Here is a 22,513-nt window from a genome sequence, read left to right on the forward strand (position 1 = left end):
GGGTTTGAAATTGCATGTAAGAAAGGCTGTCTACCACTGTTTTGTTCAAAGCCACTAGCTACCGTCATCATATTTTCTTCAACAATGTCAAACCACAAATTCCCAAACTTATCAAATTCATTTCCAAATATGCCACGCTGGGTTCTGAGCTCACCATTTCAGCTTTTGACCTGTACCAGAACCCCCAGATTAATGAAAGGTTATGAGGTTTTTTTTTAAAATTCACTTTATTTTAAACGTGAGCAGAGCCTAAAATGATTTTTCAATCCCTCATGATAACAAACACCAGTGGATTTATTTTACACAGCTCCATTAACACAGAAAGTTATACTTTGTGTATATATAATCAGACAACAATGGATAGAGAACAATGGCTACCAGTGAGGAGCAAGAAATGGGGAATGGAAGCTCCATACAATGACATTACAGGAAACATCTTTAACAGGCATTTAAATGTTTAAATTCTGTGTTTGTGAAAATAAATTAGGAAGTTTTTAAACAAAAGGCAATCTGGCAAAGAGGAGACAAAATTCGGTAGTAAGTATATATGATAGTATGCAAGGGGAATTCAAGTTTGAATTGGTCTAACAGCATCTGGGAAAAGAGAAAAAAATGTCAGCGTTTCGAGAAGACAAGGCAAAATCTGTTTAAAATCTATTCTATGTTGCACGGTGGTAGTGCCACACAACATAATTGAGGTTACCCTCAATGTGAAGAACATCTTCACAAAGACTATGCAGTGGCTATTCCTACCGATACTGTCATGTACTGATACATATGTGACATGTAAATTGATGAGGATGAAGTCAAGTAGAATTTTCCATTAGTTCCTTCATCACTTGCTGCAGGACCATCCTTTAGGACTCACCCTGCTTGTCGGCCATAGTGCAACTGAGCTATTCTTGGTTACAGACAAATGAAGTTGCCCTGTCTAGGTGGTAGATTAGAATGGTGCTGGAAAAGAACAGTAGGTCAGGCAGCATCCGAGGAGCAGGAAAATCGATGTTTCGGGCAAAAGCCCTTCATCAGGGATGCTCCTTGGATGCTGCCTGACCTGCTGTGCTTTTCCAGCACCATTCTAATCTTGGCTCTGATCTCCAGCATCTGCAGTCCTCACTTGCACCTACCTAGGTGGTTACCAACAAGTTTCCTTGCACAATGTTTCACCCAGATGCCATAAACTTTCAGTGGGGGAGTGGGCGCTGCGGGCAGGGGAGCGGGGCAGAGTGGAGTCACTGGTTATTACTCCCGGAGCATCTCCTTCACAACTGTCAGATGGGTTGTCCTGCTGGTGGGACAGCAGTACCCAGGGATAGCAATAATGGAATCTCTGATCCTTCCTGTGAGATAAAGTTCTGTGATCATGACGATGTTGGGCTGCTGATTGACTGGTCTGTGGGACAGCTCTCCCAATTTTGTCACAACTCCCCTGATTTGTTGAGTTGACAGAACAAGTTTGCCAGTGTCATTTTAGGTGCCTCGGTCGATGCTGCATAGTCTGCCTGGTGTTATTTTTTTTCGTTAAGGAAGAAGCAAAATTGCATGTGAGGCAACATTAAAATCAGTCAAATCTTTGGAGAATGAATGGCCTGAAAAATCTTAGCTAAAGGCATTTCTTCAGTATTTGCAATCATCATTCCTGCTGAAACACATGCCATTTACAACAATCCCAAACAAGATAGTTGAAACAAAAAATTCTTTTTCAAATCTAACAGATGATTTAACAGGATTTTTATGAACTGTTGTAATTTAAAGTGATGAATTATTGTTTAAGAATCATTTAGAGTCATAGAGATGTACAGCATGGAAACAGACCCTTCGGTCCAAATTGTCCATGCCAAACAGATATGCCAACCCAATCTATTCCCACATGCCAGCACCTGGCCCATATCCCTCCAAACCCTTCCTATTCATATACCCATCCAAAATGCCTTTTGAATGTTGCAATTGTACTAGCCGCCACCATATTCTCTGGCAGCACATTCCATACACGTACCAACCGCTGCGTGAAAACGTTGCCCATTAGGTCACTTTTATATCTTTCCCCTCTCACCCTAAACCTATGCCCTCTAGTTCTGGACTCTCTGACCCCAGGGAAAAGACTTTGTCTATTTATCCTATGATTTTATAAACCTCTATAAGGTCACCCCTCAGCCTCCGACGTTCCAGGAAAACAGCCCCAGCCTATTCAACCTCTCCCTACAGTCAAATCCTGCCAACATCCTTGTAAATCTTTTCTGATTTCACGTTTCACAACATCCTTCCAATAGGAAGGAGACCAGAATTGCACGCAATATTTCAAAAGGGCCTAACCAATGTCCTGTACAGCCGCAACATGACCTCCCAATTCCTGTACTCAATACTCTGACCAATAAAGGAAAGCATACCAAACGCCTTCTTCACTATCCTATCTACCTGCAACTCTACTTTCAAGGAGCTATGAACCTGCACTCCAAGGTCTCTTTGTTCAGCAACACTCCCTAGGATCTTACCACGAAGTGTATAAATCCTGCTAAGATCTGCTTTCCCAAAATGCAGCACCTCACATTAAACTCTATCTGCCACTTCTCGGACCATTGGCCCATCTGGTCAAGATCCTGTTGTAATCTGAGGTAACCATTTTCCGCTGTCCACTACACATCCAATTTTGGTGTCATCTGCAAACTTACTAGCTGTACCTATTATGCTCACATTTCATTTCTGAAGAGGAATTCTGTCATTTAAAAACTACATTTACAACATCCTCCATGCTCTGCCATATTGCCTAATTTAGCTCTTATATGTTTTTTAGGATTTGTTTAAAATGATTTCACAGACAGCATAACTGTTTATTACTGATAACATATTTCCATGTGATATGTTACTATAACTACTGCATGGGGGAATAAAAGGCTTCCTCTATTCAATGTTAAGAAGAAATCACAACATATTTATTAATCTCAAGTTAACTATTTTTCTACAAAGAATACACGGAAGATAGGTTTCAATTTCCATCAGGTTTGGTAAGTAAAGCAAGAATATTGGAACATTGCACATCAGCAGGCTGCAGATGTACTGTTAGCACCAGTGAATATACATCGACTTGTGCTCACAGGTTTTCAAGGTGGAAGTTTGCCTGAGAGCAGGAGCATTTCAACTGCACAGAAGGGGAAGCTTGGTTTAATTTAGTCTGTTCAAACAAAATGTCCACTGCAGGTTGCTAGCCCTGCATCCAAGACTTAAGGAATCTAGTTTGGATCTTGCAGTCTAAAACCCTAAGCAAGTCTTTCAATAGCAATAGGATAGGAGAAGAACTGAACTTTGTCCCTTTTAACTATGATCGGCAATGAAAAAGAATGATGAGCAGATCCAAGGCAACTCCTACATTCCAAAGAAGTCCTACTGTACTGAAAGCTCCAAGCCAATCATCCTGACACCTGGCACACAATGATGAGAAACTCTGCACAGTGCACTAACTTGAGCTTCATTATCTGATTAATCTAACTGTTGGAGTGAACTTGGTCACATCATAGAAGGAAGCCTATTTCGAAGCTTGTGAGGTGGAGATGGCCTGAACTAAATAGAGGAGAAAAACCTAAATAATAAAGGAACTGATGAATTATGGGAATACATAGTAGCTTCATCAATATGTACAGCAAAAGACAACAGATGGAGACTTATCAATTGAACTGGGGACTCTAACAAAGTATTATACTTGTTTTTTCACATATATTTTGAGCATTTTCTCTAGTTTTTGTTCAAGTTCTTCAGTCTGTGCAGCTCTTTTTTCTACTTATTAAACCAAATATTTTTATTATTGTTTATGCAGCAAACATATTCAAAGGTCCTTTTCATGTAGTTAGTGATTTGGATCTGGAATGCACTGCCTGAGGGTATGGTGGAGGCAGATTCAATCATGGCATTCTAAAGCGAATTGAATAATTATCCACAGGGAGAAAAAAATGCATGGCTAATCAGAAAAAGCAGGGAACTGTCACTAGGTGAACTGCTCTTCTGTACTGTAACCATTCTTGAAGTATTAATATTACTCTCTGTAAAAATCACAAAACCTGTTTGAAACTGAATCTGGCTTTTTGAAATAAATTATATTTCTAACATTGACAGTGGGGGTTGTAACCACATGCCTCTTAGTGCAAAGGTAAACTGTATCGTTTTCCATTCAAGCACCACCGGGTGTCTTCATTCTCAGGATCAAAGACTCTCGGGTTGCAAGTTCATACCCATTAAGTCTGTGGTTAGCTGGAAGCTCTATCTGTTCAGTACTTAGCAGCTTCCAGCGCGACTATTTGAGCCTGAGGTCTCAAGGTAAGGGTGAGTATGGGTGACTACACATGGAGGGTGGGGAGGGGAGAGGGGTTAGTGGCAGCAAAGGCAGGATAGCTCTCAGCCTGGAGGAAGACTGATACCTTGTAGAGTTATGATACTTGAGGAAATTACAGAGAGACAGGTGAGGAGGAGAAAGAACAGGAAGGGATTTGAAAACAAAGATGAGAATTAAACCAGTTAAAAAATCACACAACACCAGGTTATTGTGTAATTTTTAACTTTGTACACCCCAGTCCAACACCGGCATCTCCAAATCAATTAAACCAGTGTCAGTTAACAAGAGCAAGGCTAGATTAGGACTTGTTCCAGGTTAAAACAAACACAGTTGAGCTTTGGATGACCTCAAGATTACTCGTCATGGAATAGTTAAGAAACAAAAGACAGAAAGTGCTGGAGAAGCTCAACAGATTTTGCAGCATCTTTGAAGACAAAAACAAAGTTAATGTTTTGAGTCCAGCCAGGCTGAAAGCAATTAGGAAAGATTAATGCTGACGACAGTGCATGGGAGGTTGCAAACAGACGAGGGTGGTGCCCAGACAGAAAGAGAAAAGGGGAAGCAGGCAATGGAATTGCTGACTGTAGTAAATGCCAAATAGGTGACAGTGGAAAACACGACGAGCTGAAAATGGGATAGTTACACTGGGAGTAACCTATACAAAACAGGACCTAGGGGCGTAGAGGTGAGTAGCAAACATGGAGGAAGGTAAAAACCGAAAGAAGTGCGGATGCTCTAAATCAGAAATAAAAACAGAAATTGCTGAAAAAGCTCTGGCAACATCAGTGGAGAAAAATCAAGTGACCCTTCCTCAGAACTGGAGGAAAGTCTACTCACTCTGAAGCTTTTAAAATATTCACTTCCGTGGCTCCAATCTTTTTCATTCTTTCATATGTTCCTGATGTTAAATCTGTCAATCAAGGACAAAGCGCATTTGAACAACGATTTGTCCGAGAAGACCACAACATTTACACTAGGGATTGGCTTGTCTATCTGTATGGTGACCCTTGTCCACTGCTAACTTATACCAGCGTGACTGAGTGGCTGCCTGAATAAACGCCTTCTCCATCGCCAAAACCACCATGAGGGAGGGCAGAAGATTCCAACTGTGGTCAAATTCTAATACCTAAGCTGTTCAGAATAATTGCTGCAGATTCCAATTTATCAGGTGAGTAAAGGGCAGCACAGTGGCTCAGTGGTTAGCACTGCTGCCTTACAGCGCCAGGGACCCAGGTTCAATTCCAGCCTCGGGTGACTGTCTGTGTGGAATTTGCACATTCTCCCTGTATCTGTATGGGTTTCCTCCCACAATCCAAAGATGTGCAGGTCAGGTGAATTGGCCATGCTAAATTGCCCATAGAGTTCGGTGCATTAGTCAGAAGGAAATGGGTCTGGGTGGGTTACTCTTCAGAGGGTTGGTGTCGACTTGTTGGGCCGAAGAGCCTGTTTCCACACTGTAGGGAATTTAATTTAATCTATGTGAAATAAACCTGCCAAGGACTGGGATACTAACAATGCGAATTATTATTTACTGTCCTTCTGCAAATCCATCTCTTACGTTGTGTCCTGAAGGCTATAAGGTCCCAAGATGATGTGTTGCTCCTCCAACCTAAAGCGAGCCTTGCTAGAGCACTGCAGCAAGCCTGAGACAGAAACACTGGCAAGGGAACACAGTTGTGTGACAAAGTGACAGGCAACTGGAAGCACGGGGTCATTTTTACGGACAGAGGAGAGGTATCCAGCAAAGCCAGTCAGTGTTTCATCTCCCTCGTGTGGAGGCGAACACGTTTAATTTATTATTCTAGTGGAGTATAACAAGGGCATGAATGAAAGATCCAGAAGCATATGATCTGAGAAAAGTGAGAAGTCAGTGAATATTATGGAGATAGAAATGTTTGGATTTAGTAACAGTATAATGAAGAAATCAGAAACTCACATTCAGATCACATGTTACACCAAAGTTACAAACTGTCAGATAGCTGTCGAGAGAGTGTGGTGGAGGTAAATTAGGAATATCTGTCCCAGAGTATATTTCACATTCTAATCAACCGTGTAACCACCTATTTATATGTTCAAAGAAATTCTTAACGATGTCAGCAGCACAAAGAAATTAATCTTTCTCTACTTACTTCTTCAAATCCTTTCAAAATGTCAATCGTGTATTGATTGAAAACTTGAGGCTTCGTACTTCAGACGGTTTTCCAGCCAATCATTGTAACTCCATTCTGTTATCTCGATTATCAATGTCTTTCCACTACAATATTCACTTCCGTGCTTCCAAAATCCTTTTTGTTCTTTTATCCCTTCCTGATGCTAGATCTCTCAATCAAGGTCAAAGTGCCTTTGAACAATGATTTGCCTGAGGAGACCACAACATTCACACGAGGGATTGGCTTGTCAAGCTAGCTGTATGGTGACCCTTGGCCACTGCCGGCTTACACCAGGGTGGCTGATTGGATGCCTGATTAAATGCCTCTTCCACCACCAAAGCCACCATGAGGGAAGGCAGAAGATTCCAACTGTGGTCAAATAGGCAAGCTGTTCAGAACAAATAGCTGCAGATTCCATTTGATCAGTTGAGCAATCAATGTGAAACAAATCTGCCAAGGAGGGGGGCTAACAATGTGAATTATTGTTCACTGTCCTTCTGCAAGATCCATTTCCAATATTCTGTCCTTCAGGTTGCTTTTGCTTAGGTTAGTGACAAGAACATTTAATTTGATCTGGCAATTCAAGCTCACTGCTCAAAGTCTGTGACCTACATTCCACTCCGAAGCTGCTAAAAAAAAATCACATCCAGCCCTGAACAAAGGAATTTTCACAGCAAAACAAAGCAGTTGTTGAATATTTATCAAAGTAATCAGAGGAGTACTAAAATTCCATTTTGTGTCAAACTTAAATCACACCAATAACTTGGCTTTTAACAGCAAATAAAATATTTCCTGTGAAACTACATTAAAAACAGGTAGTACAGCTGGTCAACATATGCAAAACCAGCAGATGAGAAACAATTGGATGATTCAACAAGTTACAATATATCACTCATAAATTCTGGTTCATGTTCTACAGATTAAATAAATAAATCTCATATGTGTAGCTACCAACTCAATAGCTTGTTCTCTCAACAGGATTGTAAAACCAAAAGTCTATTACTCAAATTTTACAATTGAGATTGATCTTTCACCATTGAGTGAAAGATATCTTAAGATTTTATTCAAAAAGTAACAAAAAAAAGCTCGATCCAATGTCAGCTTTCCTTCTCAAATTACCTTTAGTGAACTTACAAAATGTGTCAAAATAGGAGACAATGACAACTGCTCCTGCAGAGTGTGGTGTTGGAAAAGCACAGCCGGTCAGGCAGCATCCTCAGATGCGGTCTTCCAGCACCACACTCTTCTACTCTGATCTCCAGCACACCTGCAGTCTTCACTTTCTCTTAACTGCTCCTGCAGTGCTGGTTTGCTTATTGATGTACTTCCAAGGCAGTACTCTGGACGTAACCTGACTGGTGATCTTCACAGTCATCAGTTGATCCTTCAAGTGTCAGGATTGACAGTGAGGAACCAAGGCTTACTCAGGATTTCAGGTAGATAAGCACATAGACAGGGCAAATACTGCCTGCCTGTTTCTTTAATTTGGTAGTAGATTTTAGAAAAATAATGAAACATGATAAATAGTGAAGTTCTTTATATGGTGAACAGTTCGAAAATGCAGCTTAGAAGCAGTATTATCGATATAAAAGCCGTAAGAAGAAACATTCAGCCTACTGCTAAGAATAATAAAGCCACTGGGCAACACGTTCCATCAATCAATCTCTCCTAAGCAGAGCAAGAGCACCAATTAAGATCTGGTTGTGGGTGTGAGGTAGAAGAAACTGGGAAACTGTGGGGAATCTGGAACTGGAGCTGGAGCTGGAGCTATATGTGCAGTGTTGTTATGTATCTTTTTAAAAATGAAAACCTGAAGGGTATATCTAAATTACAGAATTATTGAATTCCTATAGTGTAAAAAAAAGAGAGCATTGGACCCATTGAGTCTGCACTGACTTTCCAAAGAGCATCCCACTCAAACCCAGACCCCACTCTATCCCTGTAACTGCTCATTTATGTTATCCACCTAGCTGCAATTCCCTGGACACTGTGGACCAATCAACCTAATCTGCACATCGCTGCATTTAATCAGTGAAGCAAACACTGCAGATACTTCAAACCCGATGATGTATTGGGATGCAGATAGTCAGCAACTCCAACACGCCAATGTTTGTCCATCGGAACTTGTCATCTTCTGTGTGAGTCAACACTGTTTATTTCATAATCAAGTTAATTAAATACGTGAAAAGTGCACCTAGATTGAGCCTCCACTGTATACCTATTTAAATGCATTTGTATGAAGCAGATTTCTTTCCAATAGTAAACAGCCTTTCTAAGTTGACCATTCAATAATAAATTGACAAATAAAGGTTCCAATGCACTTGTGACAGTGTAGGTATATATTTGACTTGAGGAGCAATTCAATCTAACTTTAAAGAACTTCCACAAAGCATGTTATATGTTTTAAAAATTATTTTCAAACCAATCTGTTCGGACATGTTTAGATACACCCCCAGCATAGGTGTAACTTGAACACGAGCCATTTAGCCCAGAGGGAGAGGCACCATAACTGTGTCATAACAGCCTTTCTGTGGTCAGAGTACACCGCAGAGTACTCCAAAAATCAATTGAAGGTACTGTCCACAGATAAGGTGAAAGATTAGATATTAAACTGATAAGAACTGATACTACACTTGATCTTAATCGAAAGGCTGAAAAGCAAATCAAATATTTAATCAACGTGCTGGGACATATTATTACACATCTCCAGGACAGATGGAAATAGAAGTCAGACCTTCTAGTCCAGAGGTTGGGAGAGAGACACTGCACCACACGACCCTCTGTTATATTTTATCAGTGTTGAATTCGAGCAAGATAAACATAGTTAACATCATCAGTGCCATTGCATGAACTTCACTTGTCATAACTGCATGTCCATTACACTCAACTGCAATCCTCCTAAGTTTGGTCAAGGGAATGGAGGTATCTGGAGGTCCAACTGGAAGATGCGTATGTGTGACATCCTATGAGAGAAGTGCCAAGTTCAGTTGGAATATCCCTAGGGCTAAATAGCTTGCAGCAAGATGTCTTGGCTTACACATGAAGAATGTATATTTCAAAGAGGTTCTAGCAATTGCTGTGTTTGAACAGGAAATACCAGTTTTCAATCAATATTGCATAGCAGAGGAAGTATCTCCCACTACAACACCAACACATGATGTTATAAGAGGAGGAGAGGTGACTTTGCATTCACAATTTCCATCCACGATTATTCCTGATTTTAGGCATGTTGTTGAGGACTGTGTATGGATTTCCACTAGAAACTCCCTGGCAAACTTCAAACATTTTGATTAGAACAGGCAATGGCTTGGAAGCAAGATGTTTTGCAGATAAGATGTCAAACCAAGGTACTGTCTGCCATCTCAGAATGGAAATGAAAGATCTCATCAGACTGGATGTTATGCTGGTGACAATTATTTCTGAATCAACATCACAAACAGATGACCTGAGTGAAACCACACAGCCAGAAACAAAATCTTTTGGTGACAATAAACCAAAGTATTTAAAATATAGTCACAATAACACTATTTAACACTCGCATAAAATTACAACAAAAATATTTAGTGTTCACTATTATGATATTCCCTGAAAGATATTTTGTGAACTTTCAGCTGACATTATTTCAGGATAATACTTCTTAGTATTTACTGTTAAATGTTCCCTTTTAAAACTTCTCCAAGCTACTCAATATCCTGACTTAGAAATACATTGCCAATCCTTCAGTGTTTTTGGGTCAAAAACCTGGAACACCCTCCCGAATGGCATTGTGGGTGTACTTGCAGCAAGTGGACTGCATTGGTTCAAGGAAGCAGTTCACCACCACCTTCTCAAGGGATGGGAAATAAATACTGGCCCAATGATATTCACATTCCATGAATGAATAAAAATATTCCCAGAAGGTACTCATCTATAATTTGATAATCATCCTTCAAAGTCTATGCAAGTCTATGCAAGGTTGTTCATTGTCATTTGTCAGTTGTCATACAGTGTTATTAAAGCACAAGGAAATAGTACCCAATGGCAGTTTAATTAAGCCGGGTCAGTCCTTATAGCTATTATGAAATGATTGCTGTTGCAAAAATTGCGGGATATGTATTCCAAACTTAAAATATGCTCAACACCAAATTCTTCCCTCATATAAAAATTGACAAAATTATTAAACTCCTGCACAAGCTGGTGGGGGCCATACCAGTTTTGATCCTTGGTCTGTGATAAACAAACTGATTTCAGTTGGGTGAACGTAGGTGTTTTATTAGCCTTCACATCTCTCAGCTCAGCACAATAACGATTTTGATGTTACTGGCCCAGTGACTTTACTGCCATTTCCCATCAGACCTCTAGTGGTTCTATGCACTGCCAGCATTTACATAAGAGACATAGATAGACCAATCAACGTCACAAACTCTGAATCAGAAGCAAGATCTGAAATATAAGCAAGGGCCTGCTTTTGAAAGAGGAGAGAGGACCTACCAAAAAGAGAATAGATACACTTATCACAGAAACACCAGTTCATTGACTTCATCTATTTCAATGGAAGGAGAATGGAATGGATTACAGTTCCTTACCTCCTACTCTTTGGCGTTCCTTGTCAACTTTTCAAAAACTTTTACATTTTTATTCCTGAAGAAGAGTTACACCTCAACCAATAACCTATCTGCTTTCTTTACAACAACACTGAGAAACAAAGACAACGATGAGATGTAAAGGAATTAACTTGGTAGGAGCTCAGATGCTCTCTACCAAAGAAAACGCATTAGAAATGTGAACATTTTCGATCAATATTTATGATCAGAAACCAGGGATCATTTATTATTTTTGGAAGACTAAGTGGACGTTCCGTATATTACATTAGAACAAGAAGAGACCATAACCCTCTTAAGCCTGTTCCTCTGATCATGAGTGATCTTTAAGTTTCTGGCATCATCTTAGTTCCATGACCCTCAATATGCTTTCTGAAAGAAAATAAAACGCCAGTTTTGAAATTTCGAATTGACCTAACTTCAGCAGAGTTTTCAGGGGTTGGGATGGATGCAGTGTTGTTCCAAATTTCCTCTGCCATTTTTAAGAACCAGGGCTTTCTGAACTCATCCCTGAGCAGTCCAGCTCCACATTTAAGGATATCCTTCATTTGTTCTGGAGTTTAGAACAGCGTAGAGTGACTTGATTCAAGCATAGAGGATTCTGAATGGTGTTGACAGGGTGGATGTGGATGTTTCCTCTTGTGGTTCAGTCCAGAACTAGGGGGAACATTGTTTTAAAATTCAGGGTCACCCTTTTAGCACAGAGATGGAAGAATTATTCTTCTCTCAAGACGTTGTGCAAATTTGGAACTTTGTCTCAGAGTCAGTGGAGGTGGGGTCATTACATCTATTTTAAGGCAGAGGCAGGTAGATTCTAAAACAGAAACTGCTGGTGAAATTCAGCAGGTCTGCCAACATCTGTGGAGAGGAAGCAGAGCCAACAATTCAGATCCAGTTACTCTTCTCAAAACTGCAGCCCTAACTAAGCCAATTCAACGGGCGACACAGTGGCACAGTGGTTAGCACTGCTGCCTCACAGCGCCAGAGACTCGGGTTCAATTCCCGCCTCGGGTGACTGTCTGTGTGGAGTTTGCACATTCTCCCCGTGTCTGTGTGGGTTTCCTCCGGGTGCTCTGGTTTCCTCCCATAGTCCAAAGATGTGCAGGCCAGGTGAATTGGCCATGCTAAATTGCCCATAGTGTTAGGTGAAGGGGTAAATGTAGGGGAATGGGTCTGGGTGGGTTGCTCTTCGGAGGGTCGGGGTGGACTTGTTGGGCCGAAGGGCCTGTTTCCACACTGTAAGTAATAAAATCTAATCTAATACACCTACAACATTACCACCTTCCTACAAATGTGAAAAATTGCTCAACAAGTCAGATAGAGTCAAAGTGAGCACATATTCCACCTTCATTCTGTGTGGTGGACAACAGAGATTGGCTGCTATTGTCTCTCCAGGGTCATGCAACCTTACCTGCCTGTGAGGTGCAGGGATATCTTGAACAAAACCTTGCAAACCAACACTGCAATGGCTTTCTATGGCCTATTACCCCTCTCAAAGCCCATCTCCAGGGCAAAGTCAATCACATGGGCCTTATATCACAAAGACAGAATAGTGGCTAAGTGGTTAGCACTGCTGCCTCATGGCACCAGGGACCTGGGTTCAATTCCAGCTTCGGGTGACTGTCTGTGTGGAGCTGGCATGTTCTCCCTGTGTAGGTTTCCACCAGATGCTCTGGTTTCCTCCCACAGTCTGAAGATGCATAGATGGATTGACATCTAGTGTCTGGGGATGTGTAGGTTGGGTGGGTTAACCATAGGACATGGGGGGGTTACAGAAATAAGGTATGGGGCTGGGTTTGGAACGAAGCTTTTTAGGAGTTGGCGCAGACTCAATGGGCCAAATGGCCTCTTTTCACACCATAAAGATTTTATGATTCTATGTATTCAGGTGTAAATGTTGAGTAACTACCTTTTAAAACCTTAACTCTATTCTACAATGAAATTAAATAGGCAGCTTGAAGTAGACTATTAACAAAATTTGACATTTCCAGTGACTCCCTGTAACTTGAAGACTTGCAGTCTGTCCTGGGAATTATTAACAAGAAACAAGGCGGAATACCTCATACCTTCTTCGGAAAATGACAATCCGGACCCGAATTAGCCTTTAACAAGAGAGCCACAAAAACTTGTCAGGCAAAATTCTGAACAGGTCACATGATCCACTTAGCGTTCTCAATTTGACTCAACAGTAAAATGTCAGTCCCAGCAATAAGTATTGTATTCTGCTCTGGTCACCACGTTTTATAAAGGGTGTGAAGGAATTAGAAAGACTGCAAAAGAGATTTATAAAAAGAGCTCCAGGAATGAGAAATTTCAGACAAGAAGATGGATTGGAGAGGTCAGGGCCTTTATTCCTTGCAGAAGTGAAGGCCAGAAGGAAACCTGTTGGAAGAATTTCAAATTATAAGTAGTCTGGGCAGAGTAAATAGGGAGAAAATGTCCCCAATTATGAAAGGTCTAAGAACAAGAGGGGAAAGATTTAAGAGATTAAAGTAGTTTGTAAAAGAAGCAAAAAATCTTTTCACAAAACGAGTGGTTTGAGACAGGGACTATTACTAGGATATTTCTTCATTTAAGTGTCACAGAGATATTGAGGTGAACAGCATGGAAATAGACCCTTCAGTTCAACTCGTCCATGCCAACCAGCTATCTCAACCTAATCTAGTCCCATCTGCCAGCACCCAGCCCATATCCCTCCAAACCCTTACTGTTCATATACCCATCCAAGTTCCTTTTAAATGTTGCAACTGTACCAGCCTCCAGCACTTCCTCTGGCAGCCCATTCCACACATGCAGCACCCTCTGCATGAAAAAGTTTCCCTTAGTTCTCTTATGTATCTTTCCCCCTCACCGTAAACCTATGCCCTCTAATACTGGATTCCCCCACCCCAGGGAAAATACCTTGTCTATATATCCTTTCCAGGCTCCTCATGACTTTATAAACCTCTAAAAGGTCACCCCTCAGCCTCTGATGCTCCAGGGAAATCAGCCCAGTCTATTCAACCTCTCCCTATAAGTCAAATCCTCCAACCCTGGCAACATCCTTGTAAATCTTTTCTGAACCCTTTCAAGTTTCACAACATCCTTCCAATAAGAAGGAGACCAGAATTGCACGCAATATTTCAACAGTGGCCTAACCAATGTCCTGTACAGTCGCAACATGACCTCCCAACTCCTGTACTCAAAATTCTGACCAATAAAGGAAAGCATACCAAATACCTTTTTCACTATCCTATCTATTTGTGACTCCACTTTCAAGGAGCTATGAACCTGCACTACAAGGTCTCTTTGTTCAGCGACACTCCCTAGGACCTTACCTTTGAGGTGTATAGGTCTTGTTAAGATTGGCTTTCCCAAAATGCAGCACATCACATTTATTTAAATTAAACTCCATCTGCCACTCCTCAGTTCATTGGCTCATCTGATTAAAATCACGTTGTAATCCAAGGTAACCTTCTTTGCTGTCCGCTACACCTCCAACTTTGGTGTCACCTGCAAACTTAGCAACCGTACCTCTTAAGCTCACACCCAAATCATTTATATAAATGATGAAAAGTAGTGGACCAAGCACCGATCCTTGTGGCACTCCACTGGTCACAGGCCTCCAGTCTGAAAAACAACCCTCCACCACCAAAGGTCTTCTACCTTTGAGCCAGTTCTGTATCCAAATGGCTAGACCTCCCTGTATCCCATGAGATTTTCCCTTGCTAACCACTCTCTCATGAAGAACCTTGTAAAATGCCTTACTGAGTTGATATAGATCATGTCCACCACTCTGCCCTCATCAATCCTCTTTGTTACTTCTTCAAAAAAACTCAATCAAGTTTGTAAGACATGACTTCCCACGTACAAAGTCATGGTGACTATCCCTAATCAGTTCTTGCATTTCTAAACACATGTACATCCTGTCCCTCAGGATTCCCTCCAACAACTTGCCCACCACCAAGGTCAGGCTCTCTGGTTTATAATTCCCTGGCTTGTCCTTAACACCTTTCTTAAATAGTGGCACCACGTTAGCCAAACTCCAGTCTTCCGGCACCTCACCTGTGACTGTCGATGATACAAATATCTCAGTAAGAGGCCCAGCAGTCATTTCCCTAGCTTTCCACAGAGGTCTAGGGTACACCTGATCAGATCCTGGGGATTTATCCACTTTCATGCATTTCAATACATCCAGTACTTCTTCCTCTGTAATCTGGACATTTTTCAAGATGTCACAATCTATTTCCCTACATTCTATATCTTCCATGTCCTTTTCCACAGTCAACACTGATACTAAATATTCATTTAGTATTTTCCCCGTCTCCTGCAGCTCCACACAAAGGCCGCCTTGTTGATCTTTGAGGGGCCCTATTCTCTCCCCAGTTCCCCTTTTGTCCTTAATATATTTGTAAAATCCCTTTGGATTCTCCCTAACTCTATTTGCCAAAGCTATCTCATGTCCCCTTTTTGCCTTCCTGATTTCCCTCTTAAGCATACTCCTGTTGCGTTTATACTCTTCTAAGAATTCACTCAGTCTATCCTGTCTATAACTGACATATGTTTCCTTCTGTTTCTTAAGCAAACCCTCAATTTCTTTAGTCATCCAGCATTCCCTATACCTAACAGCCTTTCCTTGCACCCTAACAGGAATATACTTTCTCTGGATTCTCATTATCTCATTTCTGAAAGCTTCTCATTTTCCAGCATTTCCCTTAACCTGCGAACATCTGCCCCAAGTCAGAGTTTTAAGTTCTTGCCTAATTCCGTCAAAATTTGCCTTTCTCCAATTTAGAACTCCAACTTTTAGATCTGTTCTATCTTTTGCCATCACTATTTTAAAACTAATAGAATTATGGTTGTTGGCCCTAAAGTGCTCCCCCACTGACACCTCAGTCCCCTGCCCTGCCTTATTTCCCAAGAGTAGGTCAAGTTTTGCACCTTCTCTAGTAGGTTCATCCACATACTGAATCAGAAAATTGTCTTGTACACACTTAACAAATTCCTCTCCAGCTAAACCCTTCACACTATGGCAGTGCTAGTCTATGTTTGGAAAGTTAAAATCCCCTACCATAACCACCCTATTATTCTTACAGATAGCTGAGATCTCCTTACAAATTTGTTTCTCAATTTCCCTCTTGCTATTAGAGGGTCTATAATACAATCCCAATAAGGTGATCATCCCTTTCTTATTTCTCAGTTCCACCCAAATAACTTTCCTGGATCAATTTCCGGGAATATCCTCCCTCAGTACAGCTGTAATGCTATCCCTTATCAAAAACACCACACCCCTTCTCTCTTGCCTCCCTTTCTATTCTTCCTGTTGCATTTGTATCCTGGACATTAAGCTGCCAGTCCTGTCCATTCCTGAGCCATGTTTCTGTAATTGCTGTGATATCCCAGTTACACGTTCCTAACCATGCCCTGAGTTTATCTGCCTTCCCTATTAGGCCTCTTGCATTGAAATAAATGCAGTTTAACTTATCATTCCTCTGCTTTGTCCCTGCCTGCCTCTGACTGTTTGGCTCACTTTTTTTCTCACCTGTACCAATCCCAGATTGATCACTTTCCTTACCATCTCCCTGGTTCCCTCCCCCTAGAGCTCCCAAGCAGCTCGAACAAATCTCCCTACCAGAATATTAGTCTCCTTCCATGCAAATCTTAAATTTATGTTTCACTACTTTAAAATTTAAGCCCTTTCAGTTACTAATCTGTTTTCTCACACAATCATTCTTTTTTTTCCATAATTGTTTTGTCCTTTCACTGTTCCCAAACCTTTTTCTTTCTGAGCAGATGTTTCAGTTCATTCATTAATTTATCTCCAAACACACCCCTTTGCATATTTCATTGTTTTCCAATTGGTCCTTTCCTAACTGCTACTTTAATTAATGTCAGTGAACTTACTCGTTATTAATAATATTCTTTCCACCTATATTTATCACTGAAATTCTACAGATAAGACAATGATATTACTGACATCACAAAACACCCAACATGTCCATACCATTAAGTATCCACCATTACTGTAAAGATGGTATACACACCCACACACACAAATACAGCCCCTCCCCTCCCCCCCCAAACACACACACACACACACACACACACAAATAATTAATTATGGGTGCCACTGGCCAGGTCAGCATTTATTGCCCGCCCCAGAGGGCAGTTAGGTATCAACCACATCACTGTGGGTCTGGAGTCACATGTAAACCAGACCAGGGAAAGACAGCAGTTTCACTCCCTAAAGGACATTAATAATTGCTTCTTTCTGTACTGAAGATAAAACAGATTGAACCATAGACTGAAACCTATTACATGTAAAAAGGACTGTAAAAGTGTTGAAGTAGATTGCAGGTCTGGTTTGAATCGACTGCTGCATTTTACATAAATGGTTAATAGGCTTGATTGATAAAAGCTTTGCAAATGAACTGCTTGCACCACAATTTTTGTTTGAACTTTCAGCATACTACAATCAGTGTTCTTTGCTCAGCTAAATATTAGATCTCAAATCTTCTTCAGTCCTCACAATTTCAGCAGATCAAACAATGCTTTCCTCTTTCCACCACCAAACTGGTGCTGTCTGATAATAAGGCCAACTGCCATTCAGTCCTACATCCAAAATCGCGTTTACACTAGCTAGATCTCAGATCAAATTCTAATAACTATGTAAATTCAGGCCTTCTGCTGCAGTACACCAAGATGTTGGAGCCCCTCTCAAACCCTGAGGGCTGTGTCACCAGAAAATGTTTTACACAAAAACACATATTGTAAGTAAATGTAGAAAGGTACCTAGGGGTACAATGTATAATTATGTGAGCATTGCTGGCTAGGCCAGAATTTATTGACCATCCCCAATAGACCAATGTCAATTCAGAGTCAACCACATTACGGTGGGTCTGGAGTCACATGTAGAACTGACCAGGAAAGGCAGAAATCCTTCTCTAAAGTGAAGAAGATGACTTTTACAACAAGCAACAATAGTTATATGGTCACCAACGGACCAACTTTAACAAGATTTTTTTATAGAATTCAAATTTTACCATTTGCCTTGTCGTGGTTTAAACTAATTTTCCATCACAGTAGCCTGTGTGACATTATCCATACACCGCAACTTCCTCTGAAAGGTAAGATATTTGATGTATGTTGGATTTATTTTCCAATGTATTTTCACCAATTTTATCAATAACGTGTAAGTTTTGAAAAAGCATCTGCTCACCTGATATCCATGAACCAAATTTACATTGTTAATATTTTGCTTTCTTATCTGACTAGTAGAATTGTAGAATCAAAAATAAAATAGTCTACAGGGTAGACTTTTAACATGCCTTCTATGGAATTGAAAATTGAACTGTTTAACAGTAAGCAGGCAGTCAACAATACCAGCTTCACACCTGGGTGACAAATTAAAAATTTACCTTTACACTTCTGCTGTCAGGATAAACTTATTAATATTAACTCCTCAAGAATGGTCTACCAGCAACTACATATCACTAATATAGAAGTGGCGCAAATCATTAATCTGAATTATTTGAGTCATAGAGATGTACAGCACGGAAACAGACCCTTCAGTCCAACTTGTCTATGCCAACCAGATATCCCAACCTAATCTAATCCCACTTGCCAGCACCCAGCCCATATCCCTCCAAACCCTTCCTTATTCATATACCCACCCAGATGCCTTTTAAATGTTGCAATTGTATCAGCCTCCTCCACTTCCTCTGGCAACTCATTCCATACACGTAATCCATTCAAAATTCATCCACTGCACGGTGTTAAAATTGTATTACTACAGATTCAAAAATCAGAGGCTCATCAGTTCCTCACATGCATTATGATTCTCCAAGGCTCAAGTTAAGCTGCTTGTAAATTGCTTGACAAAGTGAGTGAGTGAAATGAATATACTTTCAATGAAGAATTATTCCCCATTTACGTAACAGATTTAACATGAATACATATGTGTCAACATGAAGCACAGATAGCACGTTCATCTCAGGATGTAACAATTGTCGGCTAAACTCTCCCCTATTACTTGAACCCAATCTAAGCTGATACTTCTGTTGAATAATGAAGAAGTGTCAAACTTTATATTTATTACTTTTCAAGTGAGATACTTAAACAAGTTTTATGGTCATTCAAGAGGATTTTATACATCTCATGCAAGTACAGAAGGAGCAGTAATCGCCTGGTATCTTGTCCGACACTTGTTCACTGAAAATTACCAAAACAGTTCAATTAATTACCAGGTAACGTGGTGTTTCCTCATCCTATTCCTACTGGTTGGGACAAAGTGTTATTTTGTTTGAAGTTCTTTCTTTTCTTCAAACTTAGTTGTTAAATTCTACCTTAGAACCAGATAACTTGTACAAATCATCATACTTCCGAAACTACAGTTTTAATATAACATAAATATGGCTTCACTTTCATCAGAGGTATTTTTACTTTGATCCCTTACCTATGAAAGCCACACTCCCCGGTAAACAATCCGTCCAGCAGGTTGGTAAATAATGTCAGATGAGAAAGGTTTCCAACTGGAAAGGTCAAGCTGAGAAGTGAGGGAGTGAGGTTATTTTAGATCAATACATTTTTACCATTGCAGTAGAACCCAGCCAGTTCTGTCCTCCTGGTTTTATGACTCAAACAGAAACCAGCTCAGGCAGTCCCCAAACAGTTTCTGTTGGGTGTAACTCTCAGTTGAGAATCAACCACACCTCAGCCCAAGCAAACAACCAAACTTAAATTGAAGCAAACTTCGAAGTCTCATTCAGAAAGGTTACAAAGTTAGTTGCTGTGCAACAGGGAAAACATACATCATTGAAGAAACAGGCCCCATTCCATGCTAATGATAGGAGTTGTAGCATATTCTTCAGAATGACCAGAGCAATATTCACTTCAGAAACCAGCCGCATCTGACTGTTGGTGGCTGGTTCAATTTAATTTACTTCTGGAACCACCATGTTCACCATCCAACAGAACAACAACATCGTGCTAAATATGATTTATAAAGTTACTACCAGAGACTGAAGATAGTAGCCCAATACTGTGATCTTATTTGGGTCTGAACAATAACAGGGACATTTTGATACAAGTACTCATGTAGCTCATCATCGATTCGCTACAATGTGGAAACAGTCCATTAGGCCCAACAAATCCACACCGACCCTCTGAAGAGTAACCCACTCAGACCCATTCCCCTACCCTATTACTCTATATTACCCCTGACTAATGCACCTAACCTACACATCCCTGAACACTATGGGCAATTTAGCATGGCCAATTCACCTAACCTACACATCTTTGACCGGAGGAAACTGGAGCACCTGGAGGAAACCTATGCAGACTCTGGGACAATGTGCAAACTCCACACTATAGTCACCTGAGGCTGGAATCGAACCCCGGTCCCTGGTGCTGTGAGGAAGCAGTGCTAACCACTTAGGCACCATGCTATCCCATGGATCTTCATTCGGTTCTGTGATATCTGTTCTGTATTCTTATCATAGAGGTACTTTGTTAACTCATGCAGCCCTTTTTCTCTAAGGGGTGGTGATGGTCTACTGGTGTTATCACTGGACTGTTAATCCAGTGACTCAGGTAATGCTCTGGGGACCTGGGTTTTAAGATGGTGGAATTCGAATTTTCTATAAAAATCTGGAATTAAGAACTGAATGATTATCGATTTTTCAGAATTAGGGCGGCACAGTGGCTCAGTGGTTTGCACTGTTGCCTCACAGCGCCAGGGACCCGGGTTCAATTCCAGCCTCGGGCGACTGTGTGTGTGGAGTTTGCATATTCTCCCTGCGTCTGCGTGGGTTTCCTTCTGCAATCCAAAGATGTGCAGTTTAAGTGAATTGGCCATGCTAAATTGCCCATAGTGTTGAGGGATGTGTAGGTTACTCTTCAGAGGTAGTCACAGGTAAATATAGGATAGAGAAATGGGTCTGTGTGGGTTACTCTTCAGAGGGTCAGTGTTGACTTGTTGGGCTTAAGGGCCTGTTTCCAAACTGTAGGGATTCTATGATTCTAAGAAAAGCCCATCTGATGTCCTTTAAAGAAGGAAACCAACGCCATTACCTGGTCTGAATGAAATATAACTGTAGACCTAAAGCAACGTGTTTTACTCTTAACTGCTCTCTGAACAATTAGGGATGGGTAATAAATGTTGGCCTAGCCAGCATTGCCCTCATCCTGTGAATGAATTAAAAATCTGGTCTACTGTCTGCTGCCTTTCATCATCAGTGTCACACTTTCAACCATTTTACCCTAAATTCAAGAACTTTGCCATGCGACAGCTGTGCTTTAAAGTTGCACTTCAGCATATAATCCAAGTTTACATTCTGGTGCAATACTGACAAAATGCTGCACTGTCAATGATACTTTCAGATGAAACACTAAATGGGGATCCACCTCAATCAGCCACAAATAAAAGATTTATGGCACTGTTTTGACAAAAAGCAGGGCAATATGTGTCACTTAATCACTGATCAGAAAACAGATCAACTGATCACTATCACATTGTTCTGTGAGGGAGCTTCCTGTGCCCATAATCATTTGTCAACATTACTATGAGTACACTTCTCAAATACTTCACTGACATTTTGACATTGCACTTCACAGCTAAAGGTGCTACCAATATGGAACCATGTCATTCTTTCAAAATCTCTTATTCTCTCCCACTTTCAAAATTTAATACTTCAGTTCATGCAGTGCCTTTAACAAATTAAAATATCCTGTTTGGAAGTCAGAGGTCAACAGGATTGGAAGGCAAATTAGGAGCAGACAGGAATTGTGTTACTGGATGGTACTGGATAGTCAATAGCACTTAATGGTATTATGTTTGGAAATAAAATAAAGCTGCTTAGACAACATACAGAAGGATAGGTTAAATCCTATCATCAGGAGAAAAGATAATTAAACAGGCAGGCAGTGGGGAGAAGAGTAGAATTACAATGGCTGGGGGCTGTTGACATGGAAACCAAGCAAATCATACTTAGCCCAAATGAGATTTTGGATTCTTATGAGTGACATGAGGAGAGTTGTCACCGACAAGTTTGGCCTAATGAGGTATTTCGTGTGACTGGTGAATATGGCAAATACAAGTCACTAATCCAATAACTCCTCAGTAGCCATCAAGTTTTCAAAATTAAGTTTCAGAATATTTTTTCAGGCACCTTGGTGTATGACTTTGATGTGGAAACAATGACTTGGAGATGCCAGTGTTGGACTGGGGTGCACAAAGTTAAAAATCACACATCACCAGGTTATAGTCCAACAGGTTTAATTGAAAGCACGCTAGCTTTCGAAGCGTCGCTCCTTCATCAAGTAATAGTAGAGGGCTCAATCCTAACACATAGAATTTATCGCAAAAATTTACAGGGTGATGCAACTGAAATTAAACGTTGAAAAATTGATTGTCTGTTAAGTCTTTCATCTGTTGAATACCATGATAGTTTCACTTCTTTCATGTGTAAATCACAAAACCTTTT

General features: G+C 40.6%; 1 protein-coding gene and 1 pseudogene across 5 annotated transcripts in view; both read right to left on the bottom strand.

The window, feature by feature from the left end:
• Window positions 1-22,513, bottom strand: part of magi1b (membrane associated guanylate kinase, WW and PDZ domain containing 1b) — a 462,351-nt gene that overhangs the window by 264,389 nt on the left and 175,449 nt on the right. The window lies entirely within an intron of this gene.
• LOC122559281 (U2 spliceosomal RNA) lies at window positions 8,964-9,134 on the bottom strand (annotated as a pseudogene).

This window comes from Chiloscyllium plagiosum, unplaced genomic scaffold (genome assembly GCF_037043375.1).
Source record: "Chiloscyllium plagiosum isolate Xiang-an unplaced genomic scaffold, Cpla_swu_hap1 HiC_scaffold_14, whole genome shotgun sequence".
NCBI classification, from domain to species: domain Eukaryota; kingdom Metazoa; phylum Chordata; class Chondrichthyes; order Orectolobiformes; family Hemiscylliidae; genus Chiloscyllium; species Chiloscyllium plagiosum.